General features: G+C 43.0%; 1 protein-coding gene across 3 annotated transcripts in view; it reads left to right on the top strand.

Moving 5' to 3' along the window:
* The window catches only part of SULF2 (sulfatase 2), a 135,180-nt gene that overhangs the window by 38,107 nt on the left and 71,227 nt on the right, over window positions 1-25,846 (top strand). Inside the window, exon 1 of one of the 3 annotated variants that reach the window (XM_056549011.1) lies at window positions 21,227-21,380. The exons of the other annotated variants lie outside the window; for them this stretch is intronic. The gene's annotated coding sequence lies outside the window, so the exon portion shown is untranslated. Of the gene's footprint in view, window positions 1-21,226; window positions 21,381-25,846 lie in introns of those variants that run through there. 3 annotated transcript variants of the gene reach the window in all.

Genomic DNA, 25,846 nt, shown 5'->3' with positions numbered 1-25,846 from the left:
CTTTTCTGACAATTTCTACTGTTAAATTAAGCTTGCAGAAAAGGGTTTCCTCTGATGTTTTATGACAATAGCCTCAGTTATGACATCAGAAAAGACACTTCCCTACAGTATCATGATTGGTGTCATAGTCACCAGGGATGTCTGCAAATTTTCTGCTTTGGTCATGGTTACATTTGTCGGCATCTCTGCACCGAGAATCTTCACATGAAAGGAATAAATGGAAATTGTCTTCTCATCCTCCTCCGAGGAAGTGAGCAGCAACAAAGCTCCTTGTGTTATGCCAAAGCCGCAGTTCAGGCCGCCACTGGAGATCAGCTTTCTGCTCTGTTATGGAGAGGGAGGCCACAGGTTATTGGTAAGTCAGGAATGCTGGTTGCAACCCTGGGTTGGTTTTCATTACAAGACGTTTCAAGGGCGGCCGGTGGGGGGGGGGGGGGGGGGGGGGGGGGGGAGTAGAGAATTAGAGCATTCTTTGTAATAAAACCTCATAATCGATGATCATAATGTCATGTACTTAATGTCAGCCTTGGCCAGGGAAAGGGGGGTCTGAAAGATCCAGAGGTTTTATCTTCAGGGAATTGTATCCAGACAGATGTCTGCTATTAAAGGGGACGTGGCCCATTGATGGATGTCACTTGTCCCAAACAAGAAAGTGTAGAACCATTTCCTCATGTGACTTAAGTTAATTTTGTTCAAATCTTGTATTTAATAATCTATAGTTCTAATGAATCTGTGAAAACGTTAGAAGTAAAGAAGTATTATTTTTCCCCTTCAAAACATATGGACTCTCTCTAGTAAAGGCAGTTAGGAATACCAAAGATAACCAAGAGAAACATTCCTCCAGTTCCTTCTTATAAAAGAGGGAAAGGCCATTACTTCAGATTAACCTAATGGAAGTCGCAATCTAATCATAAACGTAAACTTAAAACCTTTGAACAAATTCATGAAATGCAAATATTGGAAGACTGAGACTATTAATTCCACAATTCAGCGTATTCTGAACAATATGGTAGTGATGTCCCGCCCCATCCACTTCCATCATCAAAAGTTCCTAAGGTTTGCCATCTTCATGGACCAAATGATCTATCATTTCCAGATCACAGCTCTGTCTTTCAGGATCTCTTTAGCACCAAGAATGCTCACAAAAGTAATGGAAGAAGTTATTTAGTACCTCTATCTTCAGGATATATATATATATATATATATATATATATATATATATATATATATTGTTCCATATTTACTTGAATCAGCTCCCCCACTACTAAAAGATTCAGTCCAGTTCTTGTGCAACATTTTTAAGTTCCCCTTTGGGGTCTTAAAGTAGGGTTAATAAGCAAGGAAAAGTCTGACCCATTTACCTCCAGAGATCTTTCTTGAAATCCTGTTGGGTTCTCAAAGACCAGAGGTGATTTATTCCCCAGGAGAAAATCAGGTAAGCCGTGTTTGAAACTAGGCTCCATGACACCCTGCCTTCCTGCAGATCAATGGAGCCAGGCGCATTAAAGACCACTGCATAGGCAGGTTTTATCTTCCTGAAATTGTCACCTGTCGGGCCTGGCCAAACCAATTTCTCTGCCTTCCCAGGTCAAGGCAGATCTCTCAACTGGTGAAGAATCTGGAAAAATGAATACATTGGCATACTCAACCAAAAAATGCTAATTTTTAAGCTTTTGGGTTAGAAAGCCCAAGTAGACTCCCACTTCCTTCATTGAACTAAAAGTGATTTAAAAATGCCTCAAGTAAAAAAAATGTATTCAATGTCAACATTTTGTCTAGTGTAAAAACAGTTGCACACATTACACACAAGGGCAGCTCATAAGCTACATCTTTACCAAAGGATACATCCAGGTGAGTGGTGTTTAATGGAAGAGGTGTTCGAGTGGATCATTGTTAAGGGGGTTCCAGAAATTGACTTGCTTACCACCAAGAAAAACCTTAGTGTACCTGTCATCAACGTTTGATATGTTATTCCTGAAGTAAAGTTATGCATATTGGCACAAGTGCAAACTCCGGAAGTGCGGGGGGGACGACATGTGCGCGGTTCTGCACAGATCTCGCTCCCTGCCTGTCAATCATGCAGGCGGGAGCAAGAGCTGTGCGCAGAGATATTCTCCTCGCCCCCCTGCCTCTTGTCCCCGCCCCTCAGATAAGCTTTGTCCGGCTGTCAGCGCTCACTGCTGCTCAGTACATCTTACTGATGCTGTTAATGCAGCGCGGTGCATGGCAGGCAGGATGGCTCAGATCTCCCTTCTCTCTGTATGCCTTGTACTGTGCATAAAAGAGCAGAGGGGAATCACAGCCTGCCTGCCGTGATTTGCTCCCTGTTCTATGTGCGTGCCAGAGCGCAGCATAGAACAATGAAGGGCGAAAGTGTTATTCTGCAGGCTTCAGATGACATCACACCTGCCAGGTAACTCCCCCCCCCCCCCCCCCCCCCCCCTGCAGCCGAAAAAGCTCACAGGCAGTGAGTAGGCTTTAGAAGCAGATAACTAAAGAAATACTGGGCTAAATTAAAAAAGGAACACAGAAATAAACAGAATAAACCCTCTTTACTTGGTGGCAGGTACTCTTTAAGATAACAGCCTTTTCCCTTGATCCCAAGGATCATCCACTAGTTATTGATGCCTTGGCCCAGAATTAGAACTGGGAGTTGTCTTATGCCTTCCCTCCATTCCCTCACATTCCAAAGGTTCTTCAGAAGATTTTATAAGAAAAAAAACAAGATCATACTAGTCATTCACTTCTGTTCAAGAAGGGGATGGTTCGGTCTTCTAAAGAGCCTGGCGATAGACCTCATGATACATCTTCCGATAACCAAAGACCTTCGTTGGCAGGTCCAATCTACGATCTGAATCTTCAGAATATTCAGTCGCCAGCATGGATCTTGAAAAGCCTATCTTGCTTAGCCTCTCTGAAGAGATGATTGATATCCTCAAGAATAGTTAAAAAAAAAAGTAGCAGACATTTACTTTAAGCTGTAGGAGGTATTCTAGTCCTGTTGTGCCTCACCACCTCCATTTACAGCAGAGTCTAACATGCTCTAGATTCCTGCAGGCTGGGTTAAAAGGCTTAAAACCCAGCACCCTAAAGGTGCAGGTTTCAACTTTGTCTCCCATCTATGACTCTATAACTTGGCAGAAGGGGGTCAGAAGATTCATGAAGGCAGCATCAAGGCTTAAAATCCCTTTATTTACAATGCCTTATCCATCATGAGATTTAAAAGGGTACTCTGCCCCTAGACATCTTATCCCCTATCCAAAGGATAGGGGATAAGATGTCTGATAGCGGGGTCCAGATGCTGGGAACCCCTGTGATCTCTCCTGCTGCACCCCCTGTCATCTGGTGCGCGGAGCAAGCTTTGCTCCGTGCTTGATGACTGGCGATGCAGGGGCTGGAGGATCATGACGTCACGCCCCAGTGGCCGCCACACCCCCTCCCATAGACTTTCATTAAAGGGGCGGGGCTTGATGTCACGATCCTCCGGCCCCTGCATCGCCAGTCATCAGGCACGGAGCAAAGCTCGCTCCATGCACCAGATGATAGAGGGTGCTGCAGGAGAGATTGTGGGGTTTCCCAGCAGCAGGTCCCCCACGATCGGATATTTCATCCCATATCCTTTGTCTATGGGTGGAGTACCCCTTTAAATGTTATGGAGAGTGTAACCTTTCCTTTCTTTGAACAATTAACTAAAGCCAATCTTAGAATACTTATACTTACATATATATTCGTCATCTAGTGTTCGGTAGGGGAGGGACTTTTAACCTCTCGTGTTGTGTTTTTCTTGTTCCTATAGATTCTGAGAAAGCGGCTTACTGGTAAGACTAATTCTATTTTTAGTTTCCATGGCTAAATACTTTAAAAATTGTGTATGTAAAACCCACCAGGTTTTTTTTGTCACCATATGTGAGGCTGGGGTGGAGTTAGGGTGCACTCTAGGGTCACGTGGGATATTTACAAAATCTGCAAAATCAGCAGAATAACAGGCTATATTTCTGTGTTAAGAAAATGACTTGCTTTAAAGGGGTATTCCATAAACATTTTTTGACTGCTACAGGGGCTGTAAAGTAAGTGTAGTTGATAATATAGTGTATAGTTCATAATATAGTGTTTATTTTTAGCAGCATACAAAATGAGTGTCGTTTCAGGTTTTCCCAGGTTTCAAAGGAGCCTGTCTGCTTAATTGGGTGGAGCAACCACTGGATGGGGGAGATCATCCTCCACAGGGCTGCAGGGAATTATCCCTGGTGTGCTTCAATGGCGGGGGGGGGGGGGAACTGATGTGTGGAAGGGAGAAAAGTGACCTCACACTTACAGATGAGGAATCCTGGGACTTGTAGTTGGTCGCATGGAATGCCAACAGGAAATGGCCATTTCACAAAAATAGAAATCAGCAGCGTTATGGTGGACAGCCAATAGAATTTTTTTTTTTGTATTTTTATGGCACTCTTGTTCCAAAAAAAACAAAACAGAAACCCAACATTTCCACAGGAAAACCTGAATACCTGAGAAAATTGATGTACACAGAGCATTATTTAAGAAAAGAGAAAGAGGCATTATTTTTATACAAAAGTGTTGCATTTCTGATAATGCACATGTAATCACTTTCAAAAAGTGATTTTAGTGCAGTTTATGACACGGTGTTCCTTTTTTAAAATCAGGATTCCAGAACCAGCCAAAAACACTATTCAATTATTTCCCTAGAAGGTTTTCTAGATTAAACTTGATGGGCTCTGAAAAACAAATCTGTGCTAAACAACATATATAATGAGCTATTTAATGTCTAGTAAAGAAATGTCCCCTCCTGCACTACTTATTCTGCATCCACACTCCCACCGCATCTCTGGCTCTGTTCTAGGTATGATTTGGCCTCATGGATCTTTGTCAAAAAATGTTTATCACTTGGCACAATCGAAGCACAAGCTGCCAAGTCCACATGGTGCCGGGATGATGAGCAGGAGCTGTACGTCGTGTGAGGAGCCTCGAAACACAGCACTGGGACCTCCAATTATATACAAACTATACTCTTGTCATGGACAGAAGGTGATACAAATTGTCAGGACGAGCTCATCAGAGACTCCTTTATATCTGTGCTCATCCAGAGTCTCCTGTTTCATGAGGACAATGAGAATGCAATGATACAAGGACACAAAGACATAGTGAACAGTATGGGGGAGATTTATCATTGAGTTTACTTTTTTTGCACAAAAATTTCCGCAGTGACTTTTATTATTGCATCTTTTTTGATAGAGCAAAAAGCAAGTACCCTATTTTTTTGTGTATTGTGGAATGCATTCTACAGTGGATACTAATTTATCATGTGCTTTTTTTTTTTTTTGTTTAGACACATTTTTTTTGCGCAAATACATTTTTTAAACGCAAAAATACACCATCAAAAAGGACATGTAGGAAAGTGTTCTACCGAGACAGCCGGGGCATGCAGGAGCCGTCCCTCACAGACAGAGTCTGTCCCATGATGGGAGTAGTTGTAGTACCGCAGCGCTGAAAGATGGCACTTGCACATCCCCCGGCTGCAAGACTATTTTGGGACAGTTAGGACTACTACTCCTATCATGGACAGACTGCCCATGATGAGAGTTAAAGTCGAGGACTGAGGGGCAGATCGCAGCAGGTCATAGCTATTCACCAATCAGAGCTCCAGTCTCCTGGCGGCGGCGATTATGAGTTATGAGCAGTGTATACAGGAGCCGGCGGGCAGCACAATGTAGCAGCATGTTCTGCCGGCTTGTTTACTTAATAAATGCGGATTGCAGTGGGTCTCAGCAGAATGATCTGCACCTCAGCCCCTGGACTAGAACTCCCATCATGGACGGATTCTATCCATGATGGGAGTAGTAGTCCTACAGCGTGGGATGTGCAAGTTCCATCCCTCAGCGCTGCAGTACTACAGCTACTCCCATGATGGGAGTAGTAGTCCAAGGGCAGAGGGACAGATCGAGCTACACAGTCCAGGCCTGACTCTGTTCTCATTATGCGTTTTGCATAATGGGAACAGAGCCTTTCTGGCAGTGTATTCCCAAACAGGGAGACTCCAGCTGTTGCTTAACTACAGCCCCCATAGTGGGAGTTGTAGTTTAGCAACAATTTGAGGCTCCCTGTTTATGAACACGCTGCATTATGTGCGCTCTCCCCAGGGGAGAGCGCAAAAAATGTACTAACCCATATTTCTTGGTTTTCTTTTCTTCTCATTTCAGATACCTGAATGAAGAGGACTAAGTCAGATTCGGTGGACTGCGACAATGACCAGCATTTTTTAAATTTCAATAAAATGGTTAACGAGGGCTGTGGGGGAGTGTTTTTTTATATAACATCAAATTTTTTTTTTTCAATGTGTTGTTTTTTTTATAATTGAATTTTCAGCCTTAGTAGTGGAAGCTGTCTTATAGACAGAATCCATTACTAAGCCATGGCTTAGCGTTAGCCCCAAAATCAGCTAGCGCTAACCTCCAATTATTACCCCGGTACCCACCACAACAGGGGTGCCGGGAAGAGCCTGTACAACGGGCCCAGAGCATCAAAAATGGCGCTCCTGGGCCTAGGCGGTAACTAGGCTGGTATTATTTAGGTTGGGAAGGGCCAGTAACAATGGTCCTTGCCCACCCTGGTAACCTCAGGTTGTTTCTGCTTGGTTGGTATCTGGCTGATCCAGAAGATAGGGGGAACCCTATGCATATTTGAATATTTTTTTTTGTATTGTTACTGGCCCTCCCCAGGCTAAAGAATGCCAGCCTGTTACCACCTAGGCCCAGGAGCGCCATTTTTTAATCTCAGGGCCTGTTGGTACTGGCTCTTCCCGGCACCCCTGTGGCAGTGGGTACTGGGGTAATAATTGGTGGTTAGCGCTAACTGATTTGTTGGCTAACGCTAAGCCCTGGCTTAGTAATGGATTCTGTCTACAAGATGACTTCCACTACTAAGCCTGAAATTTCAATTATAAAAAACACAACACATTGAAAAAATGTTTTTATTTATTTAAAAAAAAACACTCCCACAGCCCTCGTTAACCCTTTTATTGACATTTAAAAAAACGCTGTTCATCATTGCAATCTGCCGAATCTGACATAGTTCTCCACATTCACGTATCTAAAATGAGAAGAAAACAAAAACAATACAACTACAACCATTTCTGTGATTTCGACACTATCAAAAATCTGGTGTGAAATTTTTGATGTAAACTGGACTCTCACCCCTTTGAAAATGTCATGTAAAGCAGACTATCTGTGGACACGCCCACTTTTACAAAACTTTGAAAATGTGGTCGATACTTTTCACTCCAAAATAGTTTTTTGTTTTTGGCGCCAAATTCTATGAGAATCTCCCCCTCTGTGTACTTAATAAAGATTTATGATTTTACTATTGTGCAGGGTTTGTTCGGCGCACACTGCTACCTCGGCGCTTCTAGCTTTGTGAGCAGTGTACCGCGGGAAGATGCCACAGCTCTGTAAAGTGTGAGGTAGAGAAGGAGTGCACGGTAGAGAGAGGGGAGGGGGCGTTTCTAAATTTGCACAAAATGTATCAAAGGAGTGCACAAATTTTGTAAATCTTAAGCAAGAGTGTAAATTAGACAAGCAGTGTAAAGGGGTAGATCTGTGTCTACAATAGACACCCAATTGTAAATCTCCCCCTATGTGTGTATGTATACATATACGTATGGATACATGATGCAGAGCAGTACAGAAGATCAATACTGCGTTTCAAGTGTCGGAAACCTTCTTAGGCCCCTTTCACACTACAGGTATCATCCTGCTCTTTTACTGCTGTTCTTTTACAATCACTGATGAAAAAAACCCGGATGCAATAACTGGTAATAACGGATGATAACTGATGACCATCATCTGTTATTATTAACGGGTTTTTGTTTTTTTAAACTGATGTTGCTCATCCCTTATAACCAGTTACATCCGTTTTTTTTTTTTTTTTCATCAGGTTTTCACCCCTTTTTTTTTTTTTGTAAAGCTGTACTGAGAATGCTTAGCACATACAACGGATGTTTAAAAAAAAAAACGGATGTTTTTTTTATAATGGATGTTTTTTAAACTTCCGTTTCCCATAGACTTCAATGTTAAATTTTAACTGCCATATTTTCACCATTATTTTTGCCGGACCAAAAATTTGTGCATGCACCGTCTTTTGTGCCGGCAAAAATAACGGACATTAGTAAAAACGGACATACCTGATGCAAAAGGATGGTCAAAAAATCCCTTTGACATGAATAGGATTTTTTGACTGCCGTTTTCAGGACTTTTTGCTGGGAGTAATAACGTAGGTTTTTACAGGATGATGATGATACCTGTAGTGTGAAAGGGGCCTTAGTCATTCCAGTATCTGCCCTTATTCTGGACACCACACAGTACCACTCCTTGTGACCTTGATGCTGGATGTAATTCTTAGTATCTGCTCTTATTCTCTATATGTAGGCGCTGCACAGTATCACTTTAGTCCTGTATGCTCAGTATAATTTTAAATATCGGCTCTTATTCTGTAAATATATGGAGACTGCACAGTACCACTTCTCTTGTCCTGTGTGCTAGGTGTTATTCTCAGTATCTGCTCTTAGTGTTTCACTCCCACATTGAGCGCCTCAGCAATTTACAATGTTTTCCTGTTTGTATGGGGCAGTTGTATAAGACTGGGGCAGTTGTTGGTGCCAGTTGTGCAGCACATTAAAGGATGGCTCCGGGCCACCTACACCTCCCTTTCTAGGTGCACAGCCCGAGCTCAATTGTGTTGTAGTAGAGCTAGTGGTATGTGAGGAATGCAGAATATTCACGTAAGATGGAATCAAATGCTTGTGTTGGGTTTCCCTGGGGAGGGTTGGCGATGCAGGAGCTGTCAGTCCTAATGCCGACTGATTATATACCTCCGGAGTGGGCACAAGTGTTACCGGCTGCCTTTTTGAGTGTTTATAAGTGGACAGCATGTAAGAGAACTTAACTTTCTATGCGATTGATATCAACTGCTCCTCTTACAATGGTCTTGCACTAATATATTCTGTATACAGTGTAAATGTCTCTGTAGATTATATCTGTCCTGGAGCCTTATCAGGTGCTCCTCTTTTATAGCAGTAACATTTTATTTTTTTTTATTCAGATTTGAAAACATATAAATAGAACAGTGACCTGCATATTTGATGCATTTAGAGTATTAACAGGAAATCTTTGTAAATAAGAAACTAAGGTTTAACTTTTATTTTTATTTTTTTCTTATTACCATATTAAAATTGTTTAGACTTTTTTTTTTTTCTCCTTCCTTTCTTTCATTTTTATTTTAGATTTTTAATAACAAAGAAGGCTTTCCTTTGGTAATTCTTTCAGAAAAACCATACTTGTTCAGTCTTTTTCCAATTGTACTTTATTTAACGAAGTTGTGCTGATGTAGATGTAGCTCTGATCATTGCTCGACTTGACCTTGGAGTAAATTAGCTGGGACGTTCACTGCTGAGAAGATTGTTAACAGTCTTAGGCTTGTTTCACACTAGCAAATTATTCCGTTTAGCAAGTTCCGTCGCAAGTTCCGTCCTAAAATCAGCTGTCACTGGCAGTAACCAAATCCTATACGTCCGTTAGAAAATCCTATTTATAGTCTGTGGGATTTTTCTAATCTCCCTTTTAATCCATTATAGTCCGTTATTGATAACGGACGTTATTTTGTGACGGAAGATAGTACGGAAGAAAATAGTTCATGAACTATTTTCTTCCATACTATCTTCCGTCACAAAATAACGTCCGTTATCAATAACGGACTATCATGGATTAGAACGGATATTAGAAAAATCCCATAGACTATAATGGGATTTTCTAACTGACGTATAGGATTTGGTTACGGACGGAACTAGCGACGGAACTTGCTAAACGGAGTAATTTGCTAGTGTCAAAGAAGCCTTAAAGGAGTAGTCTCGTGGAATGATCCCACCTGAAGCATTGACCACCACGTCTCCTCCATAAATCTCTATGGATAGCCGTTCAGCTATCTTCGGCTCTCCCATAGAGATATGTTTGGCCAGCACTTGGGGGGGCCCCCAGCAATCTAAAACTACATATCCCCTATAAATGTTTTCTACTTGTGTATAATCATTAAGTGTAGAATGTTGGACTTCAAGTTGTTTTGAAATGGCCTTCTAATTGATTCTTTATCCTAAGATCCTTGCTGCTGTCTTTCTTTCTTGGCATTGTCAACCAAAGTAAAATGTATAGAGTGTGAGAAATGTATTGTTTTCCTTTTTTTTTTTTTCTACTAAAAAAAGGAAACAAAAAGACAAATAGATGGGTATTCTGTGGCATGTACCCAGAAATCACTACAGAGTTATCTGAAAAACGCAATGAAGCAAGGTGTTTAACTCCACATAAGGTAACGAACACTCAAAGAAGGAAAAAGGGAAAACCTTCAACCCCAAACAAATATCTGCTACGAGAAGTATAATCAACAAATGATGTCCTATGAAAGCAGTAAGGACAGGCCTTGTCACCACTTTCCTCCCTGAACATGACATGGGCCGTGCCTGGACTGTCAGTCACACTGAGGAGGTGTGATCACAGCCTGAGAGTCTCCACCTTCTATATTGTGATTTATATATAGTCCTCCATTTGTCTCATGACTATGCCTCTTATATAATTCAGCTTTATATATTTCTTTCTAATGGGAACTAATAATAATCATGTGCCATACACCTCAATCATCTCTAGAGTAGGATGCAGGGGGCATTGTTGGTGTGCATTCCTAGGAGTCTTGTGCAGAGCATTACTCCTGCAACACATTCCACAAGTTCCTGACCAGCTGCGATCTCACATGCCAAAGCACGAGTGCCAGCCTATCTGGAAGAGACAGACAACAAGCTGGCAAAGGCTTCGGTATATGGTGCCAGTCTGCCCTGTGCCAGACTCTATGCCGCTTCTTCCTGCTGTTTGTGGATTTACACTTTCCTTTATTATCGTTGTGTAATGTGGTAAATGATCAAATCTCTGTCAGATGGAAACAGCCTGGGGGGGCACAAATTTTTGTATCTGTCGATGTAAAACCTAAAGAGGGGCAGTGGTAAATAAAAATTGTCTCCAATTACAGCACACTAATATCATACGGATGAGCTAACAGAGTCTTTCTTAATACATAAATCCACAGAATTATAGTGGGTGGCCCCCCTTTATATAAGGGAATTAAGGATGAGTAGATGTGTTATTCTCCTGTGCAACAAGATTTGTTGTGTTTTGGTGAAGTTCTACTTCTAGAGTGTGTTGGGCACAGTGACCAGCTCCTGGAGTCTTGTTGGAAGTACATGTTGTCGAAGGAGGCATCGAGGCCTGGTTCTTATCTTGATTGCAGAGTGAATTGTAACATTCTTTTTGTGGGCGAAGCAGAGACCTAAACACAAGTAATAGATGTTCCAGTTAGAGTAAAGATCTGGTTACATGCAGACATCTCCAGGTTTCACATAAGATTTTAGTGCTGCTGCAGGAGGCACAGGATATGAGATTTTAGGGCATGGTTATTATATCATGTGGCTGGACACTACAGTGGTCTCATGCACAGAGGATCATACTCTGCCCCACTGATCTTTGCAATGACCTGAGGCACACACCCAGGTGTATGGCTTTGAGGCCTCCTTTGCTGCTGTTATAGGATTTTTTTTCCTTTTTAACTCCTTGTTCTTAATCTCCTGCCACCCAATGATCACTATCAAACCCCCCCAAACCTATTTTTAAATATGACCCATCCATGTGAATAAGGCATTCAAGGGATTTAGAGGATATGTGGCTGCCTGGCTTTTGTAGAACTACATTTACATGTGTGCCATGACAGCAGCAGCTGCCTTTTTAGGTTCATCAGGCACTTTCATATTCTTGCTAAATGTTCTGATATTTCTAGGGCCATGGGCATCTTTGAGGTCTGTCCAATTTTCTGGGTTGAATAAAATTTTAAGTGCATTATTGCTTCAGCCATATGTGTCCCACATTGAACTAAATCTGTCATCACATACCACCACATGCTACTAGTCTCCCTGCACATTAGCTCTGGGGATGACCATGACCAATGCTATCAGTGCAATCATTAGAGCTGCACGATAAATCACAATCGCATTGCGATTTTAGCGTTTTGCAATATGTTGACTTGGCCCCCAGTAAACTTCTTCGATCACCTGCTACGGCGGCTTCAACACCTGTCTCCAGTGGCGGTAGCAGCTCAAGCTCCTATGTCCCATCTCTGGCGGCTCTACCTCCCGTGTCCTGTCCTCAGCGGCTCCGGTGTCCTCAACAACTCTGGCACCCTGGTTGGAAAACACTGCCCTAGTTTCTCAGGCAGAGCTGTCTTCATCAGTGGCCATAAGTGATATCTGATCTGTGCTTTTATTTGTTGGCACTGCCATTTAATTCAGCAAGAGAATATGATGGAAGCACATGTTTTATTGCTTATTGAGTGGAATAATTCAACCATCATCTCCAAGGAGACTTAATGGAGGTTTTTCCTGCGCTGAAGAGACTTGGTGGCCTCAGATTGGCTTGAGGACAAGTTAATTGTTATAGGCAGACTCTGTCCTTTATTTTCCATAAGAATCCTACAAACTGGCTGCTCTGCTGATGGTAACGGCACCCAGCCTACCTGCTGTATTCACTAACCGCAATCTATTGTTGCCTTTTTGTCAGCCAGTGGAGGCCTAAGTTGGTGTTCTATCTAAAGACAGTTAGGGCATCAATTTCTGTTGTTATTGTTGGTCACTTGAGGAGTGGACAAACTGCTCAGCCTGGGGGAAGAGAGAAACCCTCTAAATCACTGTACACCCGACCAGTGGGCCATTGACCGGGTCTCAAGTACCAGTGGTTTATTAAATTTATTAGGTACTATGGTAGAGCAGTGCAAGGGGCTGCAAAAAGCAGATCCAGGGAGGACTACACTGTATGCAAACTAGCAATGCCTGAGCACTCTGTGACAATGTGTGGCTGAGTCACTGTTATCTTCCTCACCTGACCTCCTTCTTACCCTCCTACTTGTTGCTTGCCTTTGGGGCCAGAGTAGGTGGGGTGGGGGTGGAGGGTCACATATATTTGCTTGTCCCTTGGCAGCAACATATGTATAGGTCCTGAATCTCTTTGGACAGTCCTTGTAGATGTGAATGGCCTTACCACAAAGATTGCTCACAGTCTTTTTGAGACAGACCTTGCTTTTGGGCCCTGCAACATGACAATCAGGCTATCTCTGTATGTAGCCCTTCTGTTCCTGACCTTTCCTACCACATTTCCTGAAGATCTGTGGCATGTCGAGGTAGAAGCTGTTGAGACCTGTCAAGTACGCCAAAGAAAAATGAGTGAGGCAGGTGCTGAACATCATCTTGGACTGAAGAGGCTTTAGACGCACAATCACTGACCACTTGCCAGTCCAAAAACCACTTCTGTTCAGTATGTGGGTAGGTCCCTCATCACTGTACCAAAATGTTTCAGGAAGGTAGTGATGTCTAATCCTGGGATGTATTGGTTCCTCATTGAAACTGTAATCCTCCTCTCCTTTCTCTGTATGGGACCGTTCCCAACAAAGCAAAGGGGCAGTCTGGCCTCACAGATTTTCCCATATTCCATGGTGATACTATGTGATAATAATCCCACTTATGTGATGCTAATCTTATGTGATACTAACCTTGGAGCTCAGGAAGCCGGAGCACAGCACAAGAATCTAGAGAAGCAAAGAGGATGTAAACAGATATAACAATTGTAAAATCAGTGCAAAAGATCTATGAAAAGTGACTGAGGTGTTTTGGACAGTGGGCCTGATTTACTATTGTAAATGTGACCTGTTTTGTTGGGTTGTGCACCAGTAATTCTGTCTGCGCCAGAATTTGCAGCAGAATAAAAAAAAGACTAACTCCATTTCACTGGGGACCTCCCCCGAAAAAGGGGCGTGGCCAGTGGGAAAGTGGGTGTGGCCACCAAAAGGGGGCATGTCCCTGACAGAAAATGTAGTGGATTTGAGCTGAGGAAAACCTGACAGATCAGAGCATGTGTGTTAAAAAAAAAATAAATAAAAAATTTGAAAAAAATAAACATTTATAAAAAAATTAAATGTAGGGAAACCTTAGTAAATACCGTGGGAAAAATTGTAGGAAATTAAAACCCACAAAGAAAACTACACTCCATTCTTGGAAAATCAGGGGCATTGTGTCCTTAGTCATAGTCAATTGACTATGACTAAGGACACACTGTCTGAAATGCATCATTCACTTTTTTATGGATCTTTCGTACTGATTTTACATCTAAATGCTTCAAAAAAAAATTTCAAATTTTTATTTTTTTTGCACTGTAACCTTGTGAGCTGGATCATCTTTGCCTCGCGAAAATAACAGCTATAGATAACCTATGCACGGAAATGACAGCTATAGTAACATATGCACAGAAACAACTGCTAAAGATAATGCATGAACAGAAATGACAGCTATAATGTATGCACAATATAACCTATAGTAATGTATGCATGGTAAACAGCTATACTAACTTATGCCATAGCCACGTATGCACTGCATTTCAGCCATAGTAACGTAATGCATGATTTATCAGCTTCAGGTAATACATGCACAGTATATCACCTTTTGGTAACTTAAGCATGGTAAAAAAGCTATATTAAATGTGTGTAGTGTAAAGCTGTGGTTATGTATGTACGGTGAAAAAGCAAAGAGTCAGGTGAGAAATATACATGCTACAGGAATATACACGTGGTGTAAATGCTATAGGGATATATGCGTTGCATGACAGCCATAGGGATACATGTGAGGCATACACACTAAAGGAGTGTTTCCGTGGTGCAAATGCCATGAACAAACCATGGCAATGCACACACTGCACCCATGAAACCACAGCCTATGAAAATAGGTGTAGTTAGATCGCTACTAGTCAAATCATGCAAAGAGTGTCATCACAAGATCACCCAGCAGTTACCCCTGCCTGTACAATAAATCCGCCTCCGACTTTACCCCCAACTGTTAGAACAATATTAGAGGACAGAAAAGCTCTAGCCTACCACCTTGTAGCAGAGCAGCTCCTGTGACTGCCATTGAACTAGAACAGCCCTGCTCACAAAAGACCCCCGTAGACCTCTTGAACTGAACATGCACCTTGCCCAGCAGTTGTGGCCCACGTGATTCACGGGTTCACGTGGCGCTGCCGAATAGAAGCCGGCCCCAGACTGCAGAGCAGCCCCAAGTTAACACCTGCTTGTATGCTCACTTGACACAGTCTAGTTCGGCTCCTGGGCATGGCTTAGTAACAGCAGCGCAGGCCCGCACCGGTGACCCTATACCCATTGACTCATTACCTATACCAGCAGCGTACAAAATGCCACGTAAGCATCCACCTTTTACCTTCGCTGGGCCTGCCCGACTGTTATAACTGCGCTGGAGCTTACCTTCTCTGACATCCGAGACACCAGTGCAGGCAGAGGAGAGGATCTGGACTGTGGCACAAAGAGCTGCCATGCCGATCAGTAGCACTGCACATGCAAATGCAGGCATCCTCTGATTAGATTGTAGTCCCGGCAGAATATCCACATTGACCCTCGGGCAGCAAACTGCCCCCTGCCATAATGCTGTACAACGAAGCCCGAAAGTGCTGCTGGGCAGATCGCACCTGGTGCTGATTCCCCAATGGAACTGAATGCACCACTGCTGCATTCCTCTCACAAGAGGTTCCTTAAAGAGTTTCTCCACTGCTTTAACCTTCTTGGGGGCAGTTAGATAGTACTGTGGCTATATGTTATTACCCCTTTGTTTCCTGCTGGTAACGCTACTGTAGTTGGGTTATTTTTTACCTTATTTTCAAATCCGGAAGCTGGTTACTTCATTAGTTTGCTGGCTTTTTTCGACCACTGTTTTTTTTTTCCAGCCGCCGCCATCTTTCCATCGCTACGTCACCCTGCAGGGTGTTGTGTTGGAGGCCGGCCTGCCCCACGCTCCGTACGTACCCGCCTCCCGCGCTGATGAATATTCCACCGTCATAATCGCGGACCTCCTTCCTTTCAGCTTCTTATAAGCTGATTGCTGATTGGGCTGCTCGCGGCGAATCGGCTCCATTGTTGGGCGCATGCGCAGTTCGTCCTCGGTCGGGAGGGTCATCTGCCAGAGAGCGCCTAGCAAACCTTCGGGAGCTGTCCAGCACACAGGAACTCCCCTCTGGCAAGGTTAGTGTTAACAATACCCCAGCGCATCAGTCCCGAAGCTGAAAAGACAATGGTACATGCGCAGATGACCCTCCCGAACGAGGACAAACTGCGCATGCGCCCAACAACGGAGCCAATTCACCGCGAGCAGCCCAATCAGCTTATAAGAAGCTGAAAGGAAGGAGGTCCGCGATTATGACGGTGGAATATTCATCAGCGCGGGAGGCGGGCAGGTACGGAGCCTGGGGCAGGCCGGCCTTCAACACAACACCCTGCAGGGTGATGTAGCGATGGAAAGATGGCGGCGGCGGCTGGAAAAAAAAACAGTGGTCGAAAAAAAAAAAAAAGCCAGCAAACTAATGAAGTTACCAGCTTCCGAGTTTGAAAATAAGGTAAAAAATAACCCAACTACAGTAGCATTACCAGCAGGAAACAAAGGGGTAATAACATATAGCCACATACCTAACTGCCCCAAGAAGGTTAAAGCAGTGGAGAACCCCTTTAATAATGCTCTGAAGTTTAAATTTCCCGCCAACACTAGCCGTTTGATGGACTCACTCACCAGCACGCCATGCTGGCTGACAAATCGAGCACCAAGGACGACTTGAACGCTGCTGACGACCCCACCCTGAATTTGTTTTACAAATGTACAGTGGGGCAAAAAAGTATTTAACCCTTTCCCGACCTATGACATACCTGTACGTCATGGGTGGCAAGGTGTTCCCGACCCATGACATACAGGTACGTCATGAACATTACTGCCGCTACTCGCGGCATCCCGCAGCGCTCGGTAAGATGGTGGCTATCACTGATAGCCAGCCATCTTACCGTGCGACCACGGGGGGGTTTCATCCCCCACCCCACCCCCAGCGATCGCTGCTATCAGCTGGTCAAATCTGACTAGCTGATAGCAGCGTTTCGCTATCAGAATACTTAGCAGCGCGGTGTGTGAGTCCCGATCACGGGGATCGGGACACACACCGCTCTGCTAAGTGTCCCTGACCCGTCCCCCGGCGTCACTTACCCGTCCGAGCGGTGTCCCGAGCGGTCCCGGCGGTCCCGGCGTCCTCCATGCGGTCCTGGCGGCGCTGCGTCCCGGAGGTGAGTTTCCGGCAGCAGTGCAGCATCTTCATTGGCAGCAGTGAGATCGCCGTAAAGCGATCTCACTGCTGCCTCTGAGAGTTTCAAAACTGCAACTCCCAGCATGCCCAGACAGCCTTTGGCTTTCTGGGCATGCTGGGAGTTGTAGTTTTGCAACATCTGGAGGCCCACAGTTTGGAGACCACTGTATAATGGTCTCCAATCTGTGCTCTTCCAGATGTTGCAAAACTACAAATCTCAGCATGCTCAGTCTGTCCAGGCATGCTGGGAGTTGTAGTTCTCTAACATCTGGAAGAGCACAGATTGGAGACCATTATACAGTGGTCTCCAAACTGTGGACCTCCAGATGTTGCAAAACTACAACTCCCAGACTGCCCAAGCATGCTGGAAGTTGTAGTTCGGCAACATCTGATCCTTCAGATATTGCCGAACTACAACTTCCAGCATGCCAGGGCAGTCTGGGCATGCTGGGAGTTGTAGTTTTGCAACAACTGGAGGCACACTAGTTGGGAAACATTGTCTGTTTCCTACCTCAGTGCCTCCAGCTGTTGCAATTGTTGCAAAACTATAACTCCCAGCATGCACTGACAGACCATGCATGCTGGGAGTTGTAGTTTTGCAACAGCTGGAGGCACACTGGTTTGGAAACACTAAGTTTGGTTGCAAAACACTTGAAAGTTTATTACTTAACTTAGTGTTTCCAAACCAGTGTTCCTCCAGCTGTTGCAAAACTACAACTCCCAGCATGCACGGACATCCAAAGGGCATGCTCGGAGTTTGCAACAGCTGGATGTTTGTCCCCTCCCCCCAATGTGAATGTACAGGGTACACTCACATGGGCGGAGGTTTACAGTGAGTGCTGCAAGTTTGAGATGGCGCAAATTTTGCGCTGCAGCTCAAACTTCCAGCGGCAAACTTGCTGTGAACCTCTGCCCATGTGACTGTACCCTAAAAACACTACACTACACTGACACTAACCTAAAATAAAAATTAAAAAACACTACATATACACATACCCCTACACAGCCCCCCTCCCCCCAAAAAATGAAAAACGTCTGGTACGCTACTGTTTCCAAAACTGAGCCTCCAGCTGTTGCAAAATAATAATAACTCCCAGTATTGCTGGACAGCCATTGACTGTCCAGGCATGCTGGGAGTTTTGCAACAGCTGGAGGCACCCTGTTTGGGAATCATTGGCATAGAATACCCCTATGTCCACCCCTATGCAAATCCCTAATTCGGGCCTCAAATGCGCATGGCGCTCTCTCACTTTGGAGCCCTGTCGTATTTCAGGGCAACAGTTTTGGGACACATATGGGGTATCGCCGTACTCGGGAGAAATTGCCTTACAAATTTTGGAGGGCTTTTTCTTCTTTAACCCCTTATGAAAAGGTGAAGTTGGGGTCTACACCAGCATGTTAGTGTAAAAAAATAATTTTTTTACACTGACATGCTGGTGTTGCCCTATACTTTTCATTTTCACAAGAGGTAAAAGGGAAAAAAGACCCCCAAAATTTGTAACGCAATTTCTCCCAACTACGGAGATACCCCATATGTGGGCGCAAAGTGCTCTGGGGGCGCACAACAAGGCCCAGAAGGGAGAGTGCACCATGTACATTTGAGGTGATTTGCACAGGGGTGGCTGATTGTTACAGCGGTTCTGACAAACGCAAAACAATAAATATCCATATGTGACCCCATTTTGGAAACTACACCCCTCACGGAATTTAATAAGGGGTGCAGTGAGCATTTACACCCCACTGGTGTATGACAGATTTTTGGAACAGTGGTCTGTGAAAATGAAAAATAAAATTTTTGATTTGCACAGTCCACTGTTTCAAATATCTGTCAAACGCCAGTGGGGTGTAAATGCTCACTGCACCCCTTATTAAATTCCATGAGGCGTATAGTTTCCAAAATGGGGTCACATGTGGGGGGGGGTCCACTGTTCTGGCACCATAGGGGCTTCCTAAATTTGACATGCCCCCCAAAAACCCTTTCAGAAAAACTCACTCTCCAAAATCCCATTGTCGCTCCTTCCCTTCTGAGCCCTCTACTGCGCCCGCCGAACACTTTACATACGCATATGAGGTATTTCCTTACTCGAGAGAAATTGGGTTACAAATTTTAGGGTGATTTCTCTCCTTTTACCCCTTGTAAAAATTCAAAAATTGGGTCTACAAGAAAATGCGAGTGTAAAAAATGAAGATTTAGAATTTTCTCCTTCACTTTGCTGCTATTCCTGTGAAACACCTAAAGGGTTAAAACACTTACTGAATGTCATTTTGAATACTTTGGGGGGTGCAGTTTTTATAATGGGGTCATTTATGGGGTATTTCTAATATGAAGACCATTAAAATCCACTTCCAACCTGAACTGGGCCCTGAAAAATTACGATTTTGAAAATCTTGAGAAAAATTGGAAAATTGCTGCGGAACTTTGAAGCCCTCTGGTGCCCTCCAAAAGTATAAACTTGTCAATTTTTTATGCAAACACAAAGTAGACATATTGTATATGTGAATCAATATGTAATTTATTTGGAATATCCATTTTCCTTTCAAGCAGAGACTTTCAAAGTTAGAAAAATGCTAAATTTTCAAAATTTTCATGAAATTTTTAGATTTTTTACCAAGAAAGGATACAAATATCAGTGAAATTTTACCAATAACATAAAGTAGAATATGTCACGAAAAAACAATCTCGGAATCAGAATGATAAGTAAAAGCATTCCAAAGTTATTAATGTTTAAAGTGACAGTGGTCAGATTTTCAAAAAATGCCCAGGTCATGAAGGTGAAAATGGGCTGGGTCATGAAGGGGTTAATCAGCCACCAATTGTACAAGTTCTCCAACTTAAAAAGATGAGAGAGGTCTGTAATTTTCACCACAGGTATACCTCAACTATGAGAGACATAATGAGAAAAAAATCCTTAAAGGGGTATTCCAGGCCAAAACTTTTTTTTATATATCAACTGGCTCCGGAAAGTTAAACAGATTTGTAAATTACTTCTATTAAAAAATCTTAATCCTTCCAATAGTTATTAGCTTCTGAAGTTGAGTTGTTGTTTTCTGTCTAACTGCTCTCTGATGACTCACGTCCCGGGAGCTGTGCAGGGGATATTCTCCCATCATGCACAGCTCCCGGGACGTGACATCATCATTGAGCAGTTAGACAGAAAACTTCAGAAGCTAATAATTACTGGAAGGATTAAGATTTTTTAATAGAAGTAATTTACAAATCTGTTTAACTTTCTGGAGCCAGTTGATATATATATAAAAAAAGGTTTTGCCTGGGATACCCCTTTAATCACAATACCTCCTTTACAAGGAGCCAACATCAGAGGAGGATGACTTCGGTAGAGTGAGCCCTCACCAGGAGAGAGTGAGTTCTGTATGGGGAGCCCACACAAGATCAAGGTTGACATCAATTTGGGATTCTCCCACCAAAAAAAAAAAAGGGTCCTCATGAAGAGGGTTCTTTGTGCACAGGGAGCCTCTGCTAGGGTCATAATGGAGCGCACTATCTCTGTGAGATCAATGTTCCATCTGTGTGGATAGGGCAGCACAGAGTAATCTTTCCTTTGTTCCCGCAGGGATGGCGCCTGTCGATCTGTTGTCCCTGCCATGTTTATACACCGTACTGCTGATTGCTTCTCCTTCCTTTGGCGCTGTTCTCTTGTCACAGTGTCTTGCCTTACATTCTTTGCAGGAAAGCTGATATCAGGGTTTCAGTGAAAGGGTTAAGATCCTGCTGTTCTCAATGCAGAATACTTAAAGTGCTGGTGCCCCTGGTTTTGTGCATGTATCTCCCCGCCTGTGCACTCAGGATCTGAATGCTCAATAGTTTGAACCTGCCGCTGGCTCCCTGAGGAATCCCAGCTGCTGACATCACAGGGAGGGAGCAAGGCGGAGAAGCCTCCCTGCTTACAGCCTTGTGCTGAGACATGGGCTCCTGGACTTGGCCACAGGTTCTCTCCTGCCCCCCCTTTCATTACACATAAGAAGCTGCATTCCAGCTGCTCTGGTACTGTTACTCTGTCTCATCAGAGCTGCATTGGATTTGCCACCTTTTGTTTGCTCTGGATAAGTGAGCCCAGGATCCGGTCGAGAGACAGTGTCCCCCAGGGAATGGTAAGTGAGCTCTCTCAGACCTGTGAGGAATCTCTGGAACAGCACAACAAGCGCAAACTTTAATACTGCTTAGGAGAGGCAGTGATATCCCATCTGTTCCAGGTCACGTGTTTAACATCTGGGCTGTGTACAGATATAACCTAATGTTCCAGGTGATGAACTGTTTCCTTATATAATCCAGAATATGTTGGATCCAGTTGGTTTTATGATGTGGTGAGGCTATGGACTATGCCGGTGGAGAGTAGCAATAATATATTGTGTGGGCAGAGGATATTATCTGTATATCTTGCCGGCAGAGGGTGACGTTTTTGATTTATAGATTACTCCAACTAAGGGTGACTTCTATATATTACACCAGCAGAGGATATTGTCTTTCAGAGAGTGACCTCTTTATATTACACCAGTGGGGAATATAATCTTTTATAGTATACCGGCAAAGGGTCACTCCATGCATAGTTGGAGAATTGCGCTGCTTCGGGGTGTTAACACAGTATATGTGCATGTACACGTATTTTATGAGTGGATCTAGTGAAGTGTTTTATGAAATGCTGTCGGATAATATGGTTGTGTGGAATTATAGTCTCTCATCTTTATCTTGTAGAGTTGTAGTCTCTTCTATGTTTGTCTTGTGAAGTTGTAGTCTTTTGTCTTTTTGTCATTTGATTGAGACATGGCTACTGCTGCAGCAATGAGATTATGGGGTATATGAAGAAACACTGCAGTTGAAACCCAATGAGCATCCAGTGGTGACAGACGTTATACCCACATTAATTGTGGTAATTGCATTCTTTTCTCCTATCCTTTATATAAAGATGTTGATCTGAGGAAGAGGGGGTTACCCTCGATACGCGTAATCTGTACTTTTGTTATTTTTAATAAATACCATCCCTGCAAGGATCTATCATCCATAACTCGTGCCTCCGGTGTTTTGAGCTTGGTCCTTTTTCTCTACTTCTCTACATTTATATAAATTGTGACTCCAGCGCGGCACATTATTTTTTTATTTGCTGTACAGTAGACTCTTTTCTGCACTGACTTGTTTTATAAGCTGTACAGTAGACGGTCTCTTATAATTGTGTGCAGCTTGGAGAGACAGTCTACTGTACAGCAGATAATAAAATTGTCTCTCCATGATGCAGACTTGTATTAACTACGGTATAGTAAACTACCTCTCCATGCTGCAAATTTTTATTATCTGCATTACGGTAGACTGTCCCTGCATGCTGCACATTTTATTTGATCTACTGTACGATAGACTGCCTCTCTTTGCTGTACAGTCTTTTATTATATGCTGTACAGTAGACTGCCGTTCCATGCTGCACAGATGTGTATTATATGCTGTATAGCAGCCTGCTTCTCTATGGTGCACCTTCTTGTATTATCCAGTGTACAGTAGATTTTATTATCCAATGCTCAGTACCAGAATGCTGTCAGTTTGCTTTTCAGGGATCTTCCCATTGGCCATCAGAACTGGAAAATGAAGAGAAAACCAGGAGAAATGTGATTGCAGCTCTGGCCGTGACTGGAGAAGAAGACTTTGTAATTTAGGATCTGTGCTAGAGGAACCAGAAGTTAAAGGGGTTATCCAGGAAAAAAACTTTTTTATATATATATCAACTGGCTCCAGAAAGTTAAGCAGATTTGTAAATTACTTCTATTAAAAAAGCTTAACCCTTTCAGTACTTATGAGCTTCTGAAGTTAAGGTTGTTCTTTTCTGTCTAAGTGCTCTCTGATGACACGTGTCTCGGGAACCGCCCAGTTTATAAGAGGTTTGCTATGGGGATTTGCTGCCTAAACTGGGCGGTTCCTGAGACACGTGTCGTCAGAGAGCACTTAGACAGAAAAGAACAACCTTAACTTCAGAAGCTCATAAGTACTGTAAGGATTAAGATTTTTTAGTAGAAGTAATTTACAAATCTGTTAAACTTTGTGGAGCCAGTTGATGTATAAAAAAATTTTTTTTCCTGGATAACCCCTTTAAGCTCTGAGGTGAAATGTTTTAGTGCATTTTCCTCAGCACAGGCAGCAGACAGATCTCTGGTTGCGTGTGAACTCTTGGGTGTGAGGTTGAGTATTTGTATCAGCGGAAGCCATGCTCCTCAGCTGCAGAATAGAGGAAGTTCTCTGGACCACACGACCTTCCTGTTACAGTCAGAGCTCAATTACTAGGTCCCATACTTATGTATGCACTGCCAGACAATCCTAGTGAACATGATATTACAATGTGTAGTGTGCAGGGGCCCCTGGATACCCAAGTGGGCTTTCCTTTTTAGGCTTTGTCATGGCAACTCTATGATGGCCTTCATCTCCAAATTAAAGGCACCACCCTTCACATTATCTAAATACAACTTTGTGTGACCTAATATCCCAGGATCCAGGATTTCTTATGTAGGCATTTTATTGCATTGTTGTAGGGGCAGCATGTGGCAGTATTATTGGGGTACGGAATGGCATAATGAAGCATTGTTTAGTATTTTTGCTTGAATATTGTAGTGGCATTATTTTGGCACTCTTTGGTGGTATATGTGCAAAATAGTGGTATTTTATGCATATAATATAGTATCATATTTCAGCGCTGTATGGTGGTATTTTATGGTAACCTTATCTGAGCACTGTATGGTGGTGTATAATGCACTGTACAACAATATTTGTGCAGTGAATGGTACAACTTTATGCATTGTATAGGTGGCATTATTTGAGTTGAACAGTATTTGGCAATATTTAATGCACTGTATTGTTTAGGCACTGTTAGAATATAGCCCACAAGTGCACTCCAGAGTTTCTTATTTCGAAATGCATTGGCCGATGATGTAGTATTCTGTCTCGAATTATTTAAAGGCTGGTGGACTTACACCATGAGTTGTCAGGGGTGGACTGACAACTCATGGGCCCCCAGTCAATATAGAGGATCATGAGGCCCCCCAATGCGCCCAACCATGTGTAAGCCACACCTATATAGATGCCCCGCACACGTACAATAAATAAATCTTTTACTACGTGAAGAAAAAGATATATTTTCAAAATAAAAAAACTGACATTTTGCAACTTTTATTTTGGGTGGGGGTCAGTGTCTACGCAGTATATTTTACAGTTAAAATGACCACATTATCTTCTGTAGGTCAATACAATTGCAGTGATACAAAAACATATTTCTTTATAGTAGTAAAATAAAATCTATATAATTTGGGTAAGAAAATTGAATATGCCTGAAATTGTCCTCTTTTGACTCCTATAACACTTTTCTATTTATACATATACAAAGCTATGTGAGGGCTTTTTTTAATTTAATTTAATTTATTTATTTTTTGCGCCATGTATGTTTTATCGGTACCATTTTAGTTAAGTTGGGACGTTTCATGGCTTCATTTTTATAATTTTTTCTTGTTATATGAACTGACTAAAAATCAGTAATTCTGAACGTTAGTAATTTTTTACATTTACGCCATTCATTGTCGCCCCCTGACATCACCACTGGGTGCTCACTGACATCTCACCCAGTTTATTAAACTTAAACATTTGTAACTAACTGGCAGCCCTTGTGAAGGGCCAGAAATGGAGTCTGTTGTGTTCACTGCAGAGGATGAAAGAGTTAGAGGTGGGTTCTTCTCCGCACTCATCTCTGGTGGGGTCACTGATGTCTTGCTGCTCTTTAGCAGAAGTGCCTGTAGGAGGCACACACTACTGCTAACCAGCCAGTGACTGTGCAGATTTTGAAGATCCCGTGGCCTGGTGAGTGAGCACACGGTAGTTGTGCTGGTTGACGGATGTTGCTGGCTGCAGGCCTCCTCTCCAACCCCGCATCTAAGCCCCGCATGTCAGACAAAAAACAGACATTGTATAGGCTAAAAAAATAGCCTGAATATGTGTGTGTGTATATGTATGTAAATATATATACAGGGTGGGCCATTTATATGGATTCACCTAAATAAAATGGGAATGGTTGGCGATATTAACTTCCTGTTTGTGGCACATTAGTATATGTGAGGGGGAAAACTTTTCAAGATGGGTGGTGACCATGGCGGCCATTTTGAAGTCGGCCATTTTGAATCCAACTTTTGTTTTTTCAATAGGAAGGGGGTCATGTGACACATCAAACTTATTGTGAATTTCACAAGAAAAACAATGATGTGTTTGGTTTTAACGTAACTTTATTCTTTCATGAGTTATTTACAAGTTTCTGACCACTTATAAAATGTGTTCAATGTGCTGCCCATTGTGTTGGAATGTCAAGGCAACCCTCTTCTCCCACTCTTCACACACTGATAGCAACACCGCAGGAGAAATGCTAGCACATGCTTCCAGTATCCGTAGTTTCAGGTGCTGCACATCTCGTATCTTCACAGCATAGACAATTGCCTTCAGATAACCCCAAAGATAAAAGTCTAAGGGGGTCAGATCGGGAGACCTTGGGGGCCATTCAACTGGATATGCAAAATTGTTACATGAAGATGTGTTTCCCTCTCCC

Source organism: Hyla sarda, chromosome 12 (assembly GCF_029499605.1).
Source record: "Hyla sarda isolate aHylSar1 chromosome 12, aHylSar1.hap1, whole genome shotgun sequence".
Classification (NCBI taxonomy): Eukaryota; Metazoa; Chordata; class Amphibia; order Anura; family Hylidae; genus Hyla; species Hyla sarda.
This window is presented reverse-complemented; position numbering and strand designations above follow the sequence as displayed.